The sequence below is a fragment of the Pongo pygmaeus genome, chromosome 18 (assembly GCF_028885625.2).
Source record: "Pongo pygmaeus isolate AG05252 chromosome 18, NHGRI_mPonPyg2-v2.0_pri, whole genome shotgun sequence".
Classification (NCBI taxonomy): Eukaryota; Metazoa; Chordata; class Mammalia; order Primates; family Hominidae; genus Pongo; species Pongo pygmaeus.
The window spans coordinates 27,394,344-27,410,770 of NC_072391.2; the positions used below are offsets into that span (position 1 = coordinate 27,394,344).

General features: G+C 36.8%; 1 protein-coding gene across 12 annotated transcripts in view; it reads left to right on the top strand.

Moving 5' to 3' along the window:
* Positions 1 to 16,427, top strand: part of TNRC6A (trinucleotide repeat containing adaptor 6A) — a 98,880-nt gene that overhangs the window by 33,008 nt on the left and 49,445 nt on the right. The window lies entirely within an intron of this gene.

A 16,427-nucleotide genomic window follows, 5' to 3' on the forward strand; every position in this document is an offset into this window, starting at 1 on the left:
CCTTCAGTGTATAATAGCACAAGGTAAGTTTACGTTTAATCCTCTCAGCAGCCCTTTGAAAGTAGATATTAGCACCACTTACAGGTGAAATTAGGCTAGGAAAAGTTAACTAACTTGCCCAGGTTGTGCAGCTAACGAGTGCCTGAGCCAGAATTTGACTACGAACTTGACTGGGCTCTACCGCTTCTGTTTCTTTAAAAACGGCCCTGGCTCTACCGCTTCTGTTTCTTTAAAAACAGCCCCTGCAGTTACATGGAAGACAAGATGTGAAGGACACACCATTGCTCATGCTGCAACAGTAGTCACTGAATAAACTAAAACAACTCATCTTTTAAAAGGAATCCAGAAAGATCTCGGAACAGATTTTACAGTATTTCTCTATTGATTAAGCGTGTAGAATTTTTTTAAAAAAATTGTAGCACCAGTATAATTTTGTGAATCAGAGAATTTGACAGCTTTGTGATAGGTGAGGCATTGGCTCTTAAATTGTTTATTACATCTTTGGTTGTTGATGAAAATGAACAAGAGTTTTGAGAGCCAAGCAAGCAGCTGATGCTAAAATCTCCTGCATGCTTTGATCTCTATGCAGTAAACACTGATCCTTCTGTGGAGCAAAACTAGAGTACTAAATTATGTTCGAAGTGTTCTTTTGCTACACCTGTAAGGGAAATGTAATGACAATTTTGCTAAAAAAGAACCCTTCATTTCATCATTCTTCAAAGGGTGGAGGACCCTTTCTGAAGGGCTTGGACAACAGTTAAATCCCTTTCCAGTATGCCTGTTGACCAGTACATTTGTTAAAGTCATAGCACACAGTTTAGCCTCTAGAATGTGACTGAGATGGCTAAGTTTGTGTTGAAGCAAGAAGTTTTTAGTTTGTCCCCTTCTCATTAATAAACAGAGCACCTCTTTACTTTTTCTTTCAGTCGTCACTACCAGTATCATCCATGTTTCACTATCTCATGAGGTCATCTTGAGAAACGAAGGAAATGAAAAATACTTATGTAATAATCCATTATTCTAAACTCAGGTTTCATAAAGTGACATTGTTTCCTTCATTCATCATTCATGAAATACTTACTGTTTGCCTACCCTGTTTTATGCAATGTTATGGTCACTGGTAATAAGCATGAACAAAACAACCCCCAGGTTCCTGTTCCCACTGCACTTCCATTCTCATCTTTATTTTAGTAAAGGTAAATATGTGGGTAAAGGCCTTTGTCATTTACCTGTGATCTGAACTTATCACTCCATTTTTCCATAAGATCTTATTTATTGTATATATTTAAGGTGTACAACATAATGTTTTAGTATGCATATGCATAGTGAAATGAATACCACAGTCAAGCAAATTAATATACTTACCACCTCACAGTTAACCCTGTTTTTTTTTTTTTGGTAGAAGCACCTAAAACCTACTCTCAGCGAATTTCCAGTATACAATACAATATTATTAACTATATATCAGATCCCTAGACTTACCCACATAACTGCAACTTTGTACCCTTTGACCTATATCTACCCCCCTAACCACTATTCTGCTCTCTGTTTCTATGTATTTGACTGTTTTTTTTTGTTTTTTGTTTTTTGTTTTTTTAAGATTCCACTTGTAAGTGAGATCTTGGCAGTATTTTTATTTCTGTATCTGGCTTACATCACTCAACATAATGTCTTTCAGGTTCATCCATGTTGTGGCAAATGGCAAGCTCTCCTGTTTAAAGGCTGAATAATATTCCTTTGTATATATTTGCCACAATTTCTTCTTTTCTTTTTTTTTTTTTTTTTTTTTTGAGACAGAGTCTTGCTCTGTTGCCCAGGCTGGAGTGCAGTGGCATGATCTCAGCTCACTGCAACCTCCACTTCCCGGGTTCAAACAATTCTTGTGCCTTAGCCTCCTGGGTAGCTGGGATTACAGGTGCGTACCACCACACCTAATTTTTGTATTTTTAGTAGAGGCGGGGTTTCGCCATGTTGTCCAGGCTGGTCTCAAACTCCTGACCTCAAATGATCCGCCCACCTAGCCTCCCAAAGTGCTGGGGTTACAGGCTTGAGCCACTGCGTACAGACCACAATTTATTCATCTTTATTTATCCATAGGTTGTTTGTTTCCATATCTTGGCCATTGTGAATAATGCTGGCATGAACATGGGAATACAGATATTTCTACATGGTTCTGATTTAATTTCCTTTGGGTATACAGTAATCCCCCCCGTATCCACAGAGAATCTGTTCCAAGACTCCAGTGGATGCTTGAAATCTCAGATAGTACTGAACCTCATATATACTATTAATAATATGCTTTTTCCTATACAACATACGTATTATAAAGTTTAATTTATAAATTAGGTATAGTAAGAGATTAACAACAACTAATAATAAAATAGAACAATTATAATGATCTTTTGTAATAGTTATCAGAATTTGGTCCCTCTCTCAAAATACCTTCTTGTACTGTTCTCACCTATTTTTGTACTGTGGCTGACCATGGGGTAAGTAAGACTTTGGAAAGTGAAATCTTGGAAAAGGAGGGGGACTACTGTATACCTAGAAGAGGAATTGCTGAGTCATATGGTAGTTCCAGTTTTAATTTTTGTGGGAATCCATAAGACCTTAAGTTTCCCAATTACAAGCCTTCTATTGTAACGAATTTCAGGAACTCTGATGGCTTCATAGGGGTTACTGTACTGCGTAGATTTTCAGAGGAGAAAACTGAGGCTCAAGTAGTTTGTAACTTCAAGCATGTAACCTAATGATACACAGAGAAAATGATACTTGTGGGGCCATTAGGGTAAACGGAAGAGGCCACTCACAGCTGAAGATGACAATCCCAGAGAGTCAAGTCTAGTCACCCCATTTCCCCATAGCCTGTTTCCATCACACAGGTTGGGTAGTTCTGCTGTTAGAATTGGGGCTTAGTTCACTGTTTTTCTCCACAGTCTACATAGTAGAAATGATTTTTGTGTTGTAGGGTGGTATTAAGTAATAATACCAGGATTTTAAATGTGCTACGGTGGTTTTTTATGAGATATTTAGAAGGCACATGTGCACTAACCTCTTTAAAATAGAAGCATAGAATTCATACCGGTTAAGAATTTACTAATGGCAGGTATTTTTCTTCCTGTGGAAGATGTCTTTGGGCTATGTAACAAATAAGATTTGTAGCTCTGCACTAACAGGATGAAAAAAAAAATGGCCTTCCACTTTCATGGGAAATAGTTAATAAAATGATTATTTTTAGGTAGATCATGTAACAAAGTCACTATTTTTTCTTTCCTCCTATTGTGAAAGGAAAATGATTTCCATAGATTTATACATGTAAGTCTAGATTTATGTACTCAGGGAGGCTATGAAGAATGCTAAGGAGACCCCTTTTGGCTTTAGGCAAGGATTATTTCTAACAAACGTAGATTTGTTGCTTTTAAATACTAATACATTATTACATTTGGTAGAAATTTACGTCTGATGAGACTGATCTACAGGACAAAGGAAACAGGAAGTAGATATGAAAAAAACATTAATGGCTATGAAATAATTTTTAAAGTGGTTAATCGGTAGTTAGCCCTTTATTTTTAGAGAGTTTGTTTTTGCCCTTATAATTAAGATGAAAATAATGTATACTAGAAGGAACACTTGTTTGGGGGTCAGATTGGGTTTTAAATTTCACCTCTGCCATTTACTAGACATTTGAGCATGAATAGCTTTCTGAACTGTATTTGCCTTATCTGTAAAATGGGAATAATATTTCAAATTTATGGAATCACAAAGAGAATAAAGAGATAACAGATACATTGCCTGGCATCTAGCTGATACTTGGTAAATTTTAATATCCACCATTGTGGTTTTGCAATATCCTAGCAACCTTTCAGTCCCTTGAAATGACATGCTAGCAGTTTCTCCAGTTAATTCAGGGTTCCTCCACACCCAGAAGTGATTTGCTTTTGCTTCCCATTAAAGTAGAACCCAGCCCAGCAAAGGTGAATCACAGTGCAGTGCAAGGAATAGGTCTTAAGACATGAGGATGGGATCTATCAACTTCATAAATTTGGCAGGCCAAAATTGGTATTTTTTTGACTCGTATTTATTTGTTTACCATGCATAATCACTTGTACTTTTTTCTTTTTATCTTTTTTTTTTTTTTTTTTTTTTTTTTTTTTGACGTGTAGTCTCACTCTGTCACCCAGGCTGGAGTGCAATGGCACGATCTCAGCTCACTGCAACCTCCACCTCCCAGGTTCAAGCGATTCTTCTGCCTCAGCCTCCTGAGTAGCTGGGATTACAGGCGCCTGCCACCACGTCCAGCTAATTTTTGTACTTTTAGTAGAGATGGGGTTTCACTATGTTGACCAGGCTGGTCTCGAACTCCTGACCTCAAGTGAGCCACTTGCCTCGGCCTCCCAAAGTGATGGGATTACAGGCGTGAGCCACCGTGCCCGGCCACACTTTTTTCTTTTTATGAATTGCCCATCCTTACTATTTGCCCATTTAGTTCTTGGACCTAGAGTTTTTGTTAACAATTTACTTGAGCTCTTTGTATAATAAGCTTATTAGCATTTCATCAGATGTATTTGATGCAAATATTTCCCACATTGTGGACCATATCATATGAAGTCATTCTGAGGATGAGTTACGAGGCAAGAATATGTAAATTTTGCCTAATCCCAGGTGCCCCATTGGGAATACATACACTGAAGATGCAAATACATGTTCAGAAGGAGGAAAGCACAATTAAATCACATTTATACTGTTAGCTTGGACTTCAGTCCTAAACTCTAGTGTGTTGAATGCTTCTCTGTATTAGATTTAGTATCCTTAAACTAATTAACATATCTTTCCTTAGATTTAGGGAAAGTCGAGGTGAGGAGGGTTGGGAAGGAACAGAATGGATCCCTTTAATTTGTTCTAAAGGACAGGTATTTTCCAGTTTCCCTTTTAAATTGGAATATACACATTTGAAAAAATACACATCAGTATTTTATCTATTTTATCAAATGTATTAATTTTTTATTCTTAAAGTTCTTGACTAATTGCTATGCTGAGAAAACATACCATTTTTCCAGATTTAGAAAATAGTTTGCCCATGTTTTGTAAAAGCTTTTAAAATCTCTAGCATTTTATAGTATTGTTTAATTTAGCTGAAGTTTATTTTAATACTGTATATTTGGGACTTTTTTCCTAATTTAAAAAATCAACTAACCATTCTGTATTTCTTAACTAATTTATATCTTCAGTGATTTAATGACAGTTTCTTTATTATATAACTTTAGGGAATTAAAAAGTCAGTGGGAACTAACTTCTACTTGAATGTTCAGGTATTATGTTTATGTTTTTTCTTATTTTTAAATTTTGAGTCACAAATGGAAGCTGAAGCTCTCTAGAGATTGCTACAGTGTCTTCCAGAACTGTTTTCCAGACTTAATCAGACATGAGAACCCCATGTGATACTTGTTTTTAAATATATGGATTCTGATTAGTAAGTGTAAGGCTGAAGAATCTTTTGCTTCTAAACAGTTCTAATAAGCAAATTTGAAGAGAGCCATTCTGTACTTTTATGTTATGGAAGAGATTAATAGACAATCTGAATTTTTTTCTTTTAAAAGGTGTGCCTGGGCCAGGCGCGGTGGCTCATGCCTGTAATCCCAGCACTTTGGGAGGCCGAGGCGGGCAGATCACGAGGTCAGGAGATTGAGACCATCCTGGCTAACACGGTGAAACCCCGTCTCTACTAAAAATACAAAAACAAAATTATTTGGGCGTGGTGGCGGGTGCCTGTAGTCCCAGATACTCAGGAGGCTGAGGGAGGAGAATGGCGTGAACACAGGAGGTGGAGCTTGCAGTGAGCCAAGGTTACAGCACTGCACTCCAGCCTGGGCAACAGAGCAAGACTCCATCCCCTCACCAAAAAAAAAAAAAAAAAAAAAAAAGGTGTGCCTGAACCTGGGAAATAGACCTTTGATCATCACACTTTTCTGAATTACATATTTGGGCAAGACTCAATGGCTCCATTAACCAAAGATTTTGAAAATAGCACATTGTGAATATTGTGGGTATCCTCCATCTCAGAAAGAGGATCCTGTGCTTTACAACAGACATAACTTGCTCATTTTGCTGAAGAGCAGAATTTAGTAATTGGGCCATTTCATCTGGAGTTCCAGAATTTCATTAGTGAAAAAGCTCTGGGAAATATATTATTCAATGATCTTGACCTGGGGGACTGTATCAAGACAAATCAGCTGTGTTTCTCTTTGTGTTGGTAATTTACGGTGGTTAGTATTTGGGTAGAAGATAGAGTCCCGCTGGCCGCAGTGGCTAACTCTTGTAATCCCAACACTTTGGGAGGCAGAGGCGGGTGGATCCCTTGAGGTCAGGAGTTTGAGACCAGCCTGGCCAACACAGTGAAACCCCATCTCTACTAAAAATAAAAAAAAATTAGCTGGGTGTGGTTTCTCGCGCCTGTAGTCTCAGCTACTCAGGAGGTCTGAGGCTTGAGAATCGCTTGAACCCAGGAGGCGGAGGCTGCAGCAAGCCGATATCGCGCCACTGCATTCCAGCCTGGGTGACCCAACAGGACACCGTATCAAAAAAAAAAAGAAGATAGAGTCCCTTGAGTAAGCAGAGCTAGGTGCTTCCCTAAGGCCCAGGAAAATATATACTTCCTGATTTTCTAGAATTTCTGAAGTGAATTAAAACTAAGTCATTTCGATTTAATATTTATTTTAAATTTGGTGTCTGATTTTTAACTGATTAAGATATCTTGCTGTTTGGTATTTTTAGGAACTTTTCAATAGAAATATTAAGACTTGCTTGTGTAAAATATAAATACAGTTATATTTGATACCAGTTTTTAAACCTTAGTTTTTAAGTTTTTAAACAGCCATTTAATTCAAATGACTTGCCAAGAATTGGCAGGAGTTAATGGATTGGCAAACATTTAGTATTTTCCAGATCAGCTACTGGCACTTAAAGCTGCAGCCATTTACTACAACAGAAATTCTAACACCACGTCTTATGTCTATCAGCTTAAAAGCTAGACTTTCCCTCTGTGCCCCTCAGAGTTCCACAACCGACTGAAGTTAGTACTGGACAGGGGATGTATATTATACAGAGGAAGTATGTTATAAATCATCCAGCATGCTTGTTAATGAGCAAGAAGAGGATTTTTGTGGTAGTACAGTGTTTGGCTGTGTTTTAAATAAGTTTGATTTGTGAACTCATTTTCATTGACTAGAACTGTACTTTGCATTATTCAGCTACCTGACTTCTCTGCCCCTTGCAATCCCTTAAAATATAATGAGATAGAATTCAAGTTATTGGGCCTCAAATACAGGTTGGAAGAAGTTGGCAAGCAGTACTTTGAGAGCAGTAAAATGACACTATGCTTTTCCTTCATTTTCTACTGAAAGCTGCAGAGTGGGAAAGCAACAGAAGTTGGAAACACCTTTCTTTTGGAATTTTCTTGGTGTAGAGAATTTTCTAATCTACTTCGAAGTTCTCATCAGGTTTGTGACTTGAAAATCTGTGCCCCAGTGTGATAATGCTGCTGCTGTTCAGGAAAGCTGGAAGAACCGATTGCACCCAAACTTGTTTGCTCTCCCTCTGATGATTAGGCAGATTCTTTCATGTGAAAATTATTGAAAGCTACCTTATTATTTTAGTGGAACAGCTAGAATCATTGATTTCAGACTTTACAATTAAAGAGGATACAATTAGATATTAGAAACTAACAATAGAGAAGAAAGAAATATGTGATTTTGCCTGAAAAACAGTTAAATTTTAAATGTGCTAGGTTATATATTAACTTTTCTTCTATCTATAAGGCTTTTATTTTTTGGCTCCTAAGAGTGTAAAACATTTGGCTGTAATATTTTAAAGAATTCTTATTAAAAAATCTGTAGATGACACTTTTAAAAATATTTGAGCAATTGTACTTTAAGGACTTTTAAAGCATCAAGCATTCAGAGTTAACCTGTTAGAGCAGTAGAAAGTTTGTCTTGGGATTTTTAAAAACCCTTCTTGATTTGTTAGTGAATTGTTTCAGTATACCTTTGTCTTGGTGATAATGCCTAATTTCATTTGAGAAGGTAAAAAAAAATTTTCTTGGCCGGGCGCGGTGGCTCACACCTGTAATCCCAGCACTTTGGGAGGCCGAGGCGGGCAGATCACAAGGTCAGGAGATCAAGACCATCCTGGCTAACACGGTGAAACCCCCTCTCTACTAAAAACAAAAAATTGGCCAGGTGTGGTGGCGGGCGCCTGTAGTCCCAGCTACTCGGGAGGCTGAGGCAGGAGAATGGCGTGAACCCGGGAGGTGGAGCTTGCAGTGAGCCAAGATCATGCCACTGCACTCTAGCCTGGGGGACAGAGCGAGACTCTGTCTCAAAAAAAAAAAAAAAAAAAAAATTCTTAATTACAATGAAAGATACTTAGGAAAATCCTATGTTGTTGCTCTTACTTGAGAATAACATTTTCTAACTGAAGAGCTTTCATTGGTACACTCCATCTTGTCTTCTAGGAGCTTAACCTGATGGTTTTTTGTTTTCCTATATAACGACACATATAGAAATAGTAATTTTAGGTAAATTTAAAGTTTGCCAAGAGAAGTATTAAAAAGCACTTTATATTTTATAGATGTTCACTAAGTTATATTTTCTAGAGGTCAACTTAGTACTCCAGTCTCTTAAAGTGACATCATGTGTTAAAGCAGCATTTTGTGTACTGTATTTCTGCCAGTGTTTTAGAAGATTTACAATGTAGCCAATATGAAAACTATTATACAAAGTTAAATAGTAGACTTTGACAGATAGGAATAATGTGAGGGCTTGAGGTATTAAGGCAGGGAAATTGATGTTTTGGGGATTGGTAGATGATTGTTGGCTGGTCCACCTTTAAATTCTTTCTGTTAAACTTGTAGATAGTCAAAGTAAAGTTCATTAAATATTTTCTGAAATCAATTTATTAAGGTGACATAAAGTGTTTTAAACATTTAAATTAGTATTAATTAAAATGGTATTACAAATTTAGAACTTGGTATATTTAGAACTTTGGTTATATTGTCTATTCTTGGGTTTTCATGTGAATATAAGACAGTTGCTATTTTTTTTCAATTAAGAGGCTGTTTTTTAAAACAGTTTTAGACTTACAGAATGATATGTTTTTATATAAGAAATATCAAGAAAGCTTGTAGAATAGCAAAGCTTAGCAAAAATTAATTTGTCTTATTGGTGCATTTCATTGTTTCACAAAGTGGGGGGTCCTGACTTGGAACACAGACTAGGAAAAGGTAGGGTGAATTCTTTGAATAGATAATTTTTCCATTCTTAAAAGTTTAACTTATTCATTTTTGGACCAGTTAAAATTTTCTTCCCATTTCTTTTATTATTATTATTATTATTATTATACTTTAAGTTTTAGGGTACATGTGCACCATGTGCAGGTTGGTTACATATTCCCATTTCTTTAAAACTGTGAAATAGATGGGTGGGGTCACAGTATGACAAAAAAAAAACCCTAAAAATAGAGCTCTTTACTAGATATCTATGTTTTATCCTCGCTAAATGAAACTCTTTTCCATTAAAATCTTTTTTGATAATGGACCAGGGCAGTCTCAGGGCTAATTAGAGAACCTTCTCACATTAATGATCTCAGTGGCCGGACTTGTCCTGCTCTCTCCATGCTGGCTGTAGGTGTTTTTTAGAGCAGAGATTTATTTAAAACTATTGATGCATTCAGCAGCATACTAACCAGTGACCATCATTCTTACTCTTCCTCTTGATCATTCTTTCCCTTTTCTTTACTGGTTCTTCATTATTCCACCTCTTGCATATTGATATTCTACAGTGTTTAATCCTCAGTATTGTTCTGTCTTGTTTTGTATAGATCCAGTCACTTTGTGTATGCATGGCAATTCCTGGATTATTCATTCAACCAGCATTTGCTTTGCTTGGTTCAGGAAATGCTAGTGATAAAGTGAAGGAGAAATAAGAAACCAGCACTTACAGAGCACATTGACTGCATTGTAAGGGATTTGTAAGAGTTTCATCAGAATAGAGGAGGGCAATCTGGTTGTCATAACAAAACATGCTTCTAAGATACGCCCAGTCTGGGGGTGGGGGAGATTAGTTGTTTCCTAGGCAAAATGGACAAAAATATTTGCAAGAAAGGTATCAAGGCATTTTGGGCAAAAGAAATAGCATGAAAGAACGTGATCCGTTTGGGGGAATTGCAAGTATTTGGTGTGGTAGAAGAGAATGCAGTGAGTGTGGACATAGCAGGATATGAATCTGGAAAAAGGTAGAGAGGGTCCGTGCCAAAGAGTTTAGAAAGGAGTTCCAAAAGTGGTTTTATGATGCAGATAACTTGGGGCAGGTAGAGGATAGATTTCAGGATGCGTGAAAGTGGGTGGGGCAGGGATCAAGACTTGAGCCAGGCCTGCAGTCCCATTAGGAGGTTTTTGTGAGAGTAAATTGTTGAGGGCCTAAATCAAAGGAGAGGCGTTGGAGACACAGGATGCATTTGAATTTGAGGTAATCTGTTGGGCCTGTTGACTGACTAGATACAGGGGAGTAGGGAGAAATTGAGGAAGAAATTCCTGCTTGAGTAACTACATAGATAGTTAAGCCATTACCTAAAATGAAGTTTCTCTCCCGTCACTCTGGCAGTTACAACTTATTCTTGCCTTTACTTCCCTCCTTCTATCTGCTGCTTAAACCCATTCTTTAGGTTTTGTCATTTCTTCCTCTACAACTCTTTTCTCACCTGTATGTTGAATCTTAAATCCATATTTTTAATCCAAACTTTTTTGAACTCCAGAACCATATATTCAGTTGCATCCCGTGTGTGCATATTCTGTAGCAGTGGTTCTCCAAGTTTACCTGAGGACAGGATCCCTAGGAGGCTCCCCAAAACTCTTTCATGAGATCCATGAGGTCAAATCAATTTTCATAATAACAGGAAGACTTTATTTGCCTGTTTCACTTTTATTATGAGTATATAGTGGAGTTTTCCAGAGGTGACACAGTGTGGGATATCACAACAAATTGGATGCAGGCGCATATGTGATAATCCACCTGCCTTCTGTTAAGCCGGATGTTAGAGAGACTTACAGACATGTTAAATAGTGCCATGTTTCTCACTAATTTTGTTATGGAAAGTACAATAATTTTTTTAAATGTATCTATGTTCGCATGTAATGAATTTATTTTTAACTCACTTAAAATATTTGTTTAAACTTTTATTGTAGTAAATGTACATCAACACACACAAATGAAACCTTTTGGAGTTCTCAGTGTTTCAGAGTATAAAGGACCTTGAGACCAAAACATTTGAGATGTGAGTCAGCAGAGGCACTGTGGTTAAGTGCCTTGCCCATGGTCATATAGCTAGTAAGTTGCAGAGCTGAGATTTGAATCCATCCAGTCTTTTGAACCTATACTTCTTGTCCTGGGACAGTTTAGGTAAAATTAATATTACATGTTTCTTGAGGATACACACCCATCCACACACAGCCCCTGTAAAGTTATCTGAGCCTGGTGCATGTTATGTGATGTGATGTGATGTGATGTAATGTGATGTGATGTGATGTTATGTGATGTTATGGAGTTGGGGCCTTACCGTTTTGCCCATGCCTGACTTGAACTTCTTGGCTCAAGTGATCCTCCTGCCTCAGGACTACAGGCATCTGGTGCTGTGCCTGGCTTTTTTGTTTTTGTATTCCTGGTGTGTTTTGGAGGGATAAATCTTGGGAGACCCTTTCAGAGTTTCTGCTGTTATACTATAGGACCTTCTATTCCTCTGTGAGCCTATTTTGGTAAATTATATTTGACAAAGCAGAGTTTGGAAAACTACAGTCTGCAAGTGAAATCTGGCCCACTGCCTGTTTTTGCATATGCAGTGTTATAGAATATAGTCACATCCATTTGTTTGCATTTACCTGTTGTCTGTGACTGCTCTGGTGCTACACTGGCAGAGTTGAGTAGTTGTCACAGATTCTGTGGTCTGCAAAGTCCAAAATATTTACTCTCTCATCTTTACAGAAAGAACTTGCCAACCCCTGTTGTAAAACATAGTTCAATTTAGTTGGGTTTTGTTTTACTGGGATAGATTGTACATAGTATTTTCTTGTCTTTAAATAATCTCCATGTTTGAATTTGTGTCTTTTTCATTCCCATTGCTGTTTATATCTCTTGTTTTTATTCCCATTGTTTGGGATGACCAAAATTTAGCCTGACTTATTGGTAACAGTGTTGTGTTGGTGCTCCATCTTTTACTGTGCTGTGCAATGATTTAAATGCGATTAGATTTAGAGATACATGTTTCTTTTTCTTTTTCTTTTTTCTTTTTTTGAAGAAGGTCTTGTTGTTGCAAGACTTTGGGAGGCAGACAGAGATTGCAGTGAGCCAAGATCCAAGATTGGGCCATTGCACTCCAGCCTGGGCAACAAGTGCGAAACCCTGTCTAAAAAAAAAGCACTATTAAAGGCCATGGGCAGTGGCTCCCAGCATTTCGGGAGGCCAAGGCAGGAGGATCACCTGAGATCAGGAGTTCGAGACCAGCCTGGCCAATGGCAAAACCCCATCTCTACTAAAAATAGAAAAATTAGCCGGGGCTGGTGGCACACACCTGTAATCCCAGCTTCTCCTCAGGCATGAGAATCACTTGAACCAGGGAGGTGGAGGTTGCAGTAAGCCAAGATTGCACCACAGCACTCCAGCCTGAGCAAGACTCTTGTCTCCAAAGACAAGTATACACTAGTGAAAAAGAAAAAGTATGGTAGTATTCACCAGGGAAATTATCTGATCCTGATGGACACTTTCATAAATTTATCTTATTTCATCTATGTAAACTAGTTAATCTATTTAGATTTCCTGCCTCTTCTATGGTCAGTGTTAAATTACTCCCTCCTCCAGCTTTTCAAACTATTTATAGATTTGAACATAAATATATTAATTGCCGAAGGTTATGTTTTTCCATTTTCATTTTTTTAATAAAGTTAACTATTCTTTTTCATAGAAGCATGCCTTGGATTATATAGATTTACTTTAAAAGTCATTGATCTCTCTTTTATATTTACTAATTCCGTCTTTCTATTTCCTTTACTTTAGTGTGCACAGGTGTTTTCCCCCTTCTTGAGTTGGATGCATTATGTTCTTGTTGGAAATAAGGCTATGATTTTTTTTTTTGTGCACTGGTTTAGCTGGATCTTAAAATGTATTGTATGCAGTGTTTCCAGTATTAATTTCTTGGTAACCCTGTAATTTAGTGTTTATTTCTTCTTCATCTTGAAATGTACTTTTTTCTTCTTTTTCTTTTCTGTTTTTAGCTGCAAAATTTGTGTTACGCAGTTGAAATTTATTTAAGGCAGATTTTTATTTGCTAGTTTTATCATTTTAGTGACATTGCATTGTAATCCAGAAATATCCACTGTATTATTTCTAGCCTTTGCAATTTATTGATGTTTTCTTTGCTGCTGTATGGCATGTATGTGCGTGTGTGTGTGCACGCATGTACATGCATGCATGCATGTTAACCTATGATTGTTTCATGGGTATTTGTCAAAAAGATGTTACCTGTTTTCAAGATACATGGTTTTGCTTTTTTCCAGTTTTCTCTGTCTCCATTTATTTTACATGTTGTGGTATTATGAGGCTTGGCATGTAAAAGTGCTTAATTGCTCATATCTTTTTAGTTATTTCTTTTATTATGAATATGAAATTTGTCTTATCCTTTATAATGCTTTTTCTCTTTGAATTTTATTTTGTCTGATATCAATATTGTTTTCATTTTAATTTTCTTAGCCTTTCTTGATTGTATATCTTCCTCTCTACTTTTTGTTTTTTTAATCTTGCTGCATTGTTTTGTTTTGGGAGTGCTTTTTGTAAAGTATATTAAGTTCGTTTTTCCTTTCTTAGTTTAAGAGGCTTTATCTTTTAACAAGTGAACTTAACCCATTCACATTTATTGTGACACAGATATTTGGGGGCTTCTATTTAGCATCCTAGTTTGCATTAACCAGAACTTTGAAATTTTTTAAAATTCCATTTTCCGTGTCCGTTGAATAGATGAAGTTTTCTAATTTTCCTTTTTCCCGCCTTCCAGTGGTTTGGGTGATTATGAACATAATTAACTTAAAATTTTAACTACCACATACACCATAGCCAGTATTAGTCAGTATTGGTATTTATTACCTAGCAACCCCCACCTATGTTCACTGTTTACTCCTTCTGCACTCATTACTTCTATGTCTTATTTTGTATCTAAGATTGTACTTCAGATTAGCTTCATTTAATAATCAGTAGTTACATTGTCTTGATGTCTTTACTGGTTTTAATGAAGTTTTCTGGCCCCGGAAATGAATACCTATCTCAGCTTTGTATTCCACATGGTACTTTACTGATCAGAAGTACAGCAGTTACTTGAGTTCATGCCTTCATATAGATCATTCACAGTTTTTGTATATAGGTTATCTTCTGGTTCTTTGATAAATAAAAAGCATCTTCCTGCTCCTTTCTCACACACTTTGTTTGGGCCTAAAATTGTCACAATTTTTTTTTTAATGTTTAGATTTTTAAAGTAATGAAGTGGCAACAAACCTGTATTACAGCAGCAGGTAGCTGCTACCTTAAGTTGATGTTCAATTGCCAGATGCCACACAGAATCCAGTACTAAGCATATAAAAGCTGAGTAAGCATTTTTATGTTCCTCATAATGTTACATATACAGTTGTCCCTTGGTATCTGTGATGCATTGGTTCCAGGACCCCCAACAGATACCAAAATTCATGGGTGTTCAAGTCCCTTATATAAAATGGCGTAGTATTTGCATATAACCTAGACACATTCTTCTATATACTTTGAATCATCTCTAGATTATTTGCAATACCAAATATAATGTAAATGCTGTGTAAATAGTTGCATTGGTTTTTATTTGTATTTTTATTTTTGGTTTGTTTGTTTGCTTAGTATTTTTGATCCATGGTTGGTTGAATCTGTAGGTGGGACACACATGGATGTGGAGGGCTGCCTGTACTTTATCTTCCTTAGGTTTCAGAGGTACTTTAGAATATTCTAGTGCCATATTGTCCTCATGAAGTGTTTTTGATAGCCAGTGTCTGCCTGTTACTGCATGAGGCACACAAAGGAATATATGTTATTGTTACATATTAGAAGCATTATATTGTCTGGGAGACAAAATTTTCACCCATAATTAGGCCTAGAAAGCACTTTGCCCCAATTATCAGTAAGAGACTCGTCAGTGAGCATCAAGAATGGAAAGGATTATAAACAGTAGATGGAATGTTTGTTTTCACTGTAATTCTTCCTGAACTACAATATGTATTACTTTAGAGAAATTGAAGTCACATTGAAAAAAAAATGAGGCCAAGATCATATATTATATTAAAAAAGTATAAATGACATAGACTAAATTTACCAGATGTTCAGAGAAGAAAGAAAAATGGGGAGATCAGTTTGTTAGGTGAAGGGAGGCTAGAGCTGAGAGTGTGGAAGAGGAAGCTGGTGGCTATTGTAAACTCAGGTGACCAAGGCTTTAATGACATTGTCATATATATTGTAGGCATTTGATAAAGATTTCTTTTGGACACAGCAGTCACTTCTGTTTACTGAGTGGTTACAACACACTGGGCACTTGACCAAGACTGTTGCTACTTTATAGAGGAGAAAGACGCAGAGGTAACTCAGATGGTGAATGGTGGGCTGTTTTAATTCCAGGGTGGGAGCTCTTAACCCTTGAATGGAGATTTTTCTCTGAGTGCCCTCACCAGTAACATGGGGGTGTTTCACTTCACTGATCTGACAGTGGTATCTGTGAGGATACATTAAAACATTTCATAGAAACATTCAACTGCTACCAAAGTATAGCAGTTGTGTCAGTCATTAACGAATAGCCACTGTTTATATAGCCTTATGTTCTGTGTTTTATAAACATGAAGACATTTAACCTTAGGATAGCTCTGCAAGGTGTAGGTACTATCTCCATTTTACCAAGAAAACAGCAGGCTCAGTTAGGTTTATACAACTTGCCCAAAGACACAAAGCTTGTAAAGGCAGGGCTGGGGTTGAAACCTGGCACCAAAAGCTCATACACCATGCATCTCTGTACTTCTCCAACTGGGTTTACTTACACTGGCTTAACGCATTTCCATCCATTTTATTTCTTTCTTTCCATTCTTTTATGAGTCAAAAATTTCCCTATTTGCAGTTTCCGATTTATTTTTCAGATTTAAGATAGAGCATCCAGATTATTTATCTCATTTTGATTCATCTCATAGATATGTTATCTTTGTCTTTAGTTCCATGTTCTGAGTTTGTCTTATATGATTCAGATTTTACATTTTTAGCAAAGACAGACATTGTTAACTTAGCCTTTTTTGTAAGAAAACCAGCAGGTTGTTTTCTAACCTTGTGTTGTTCTTG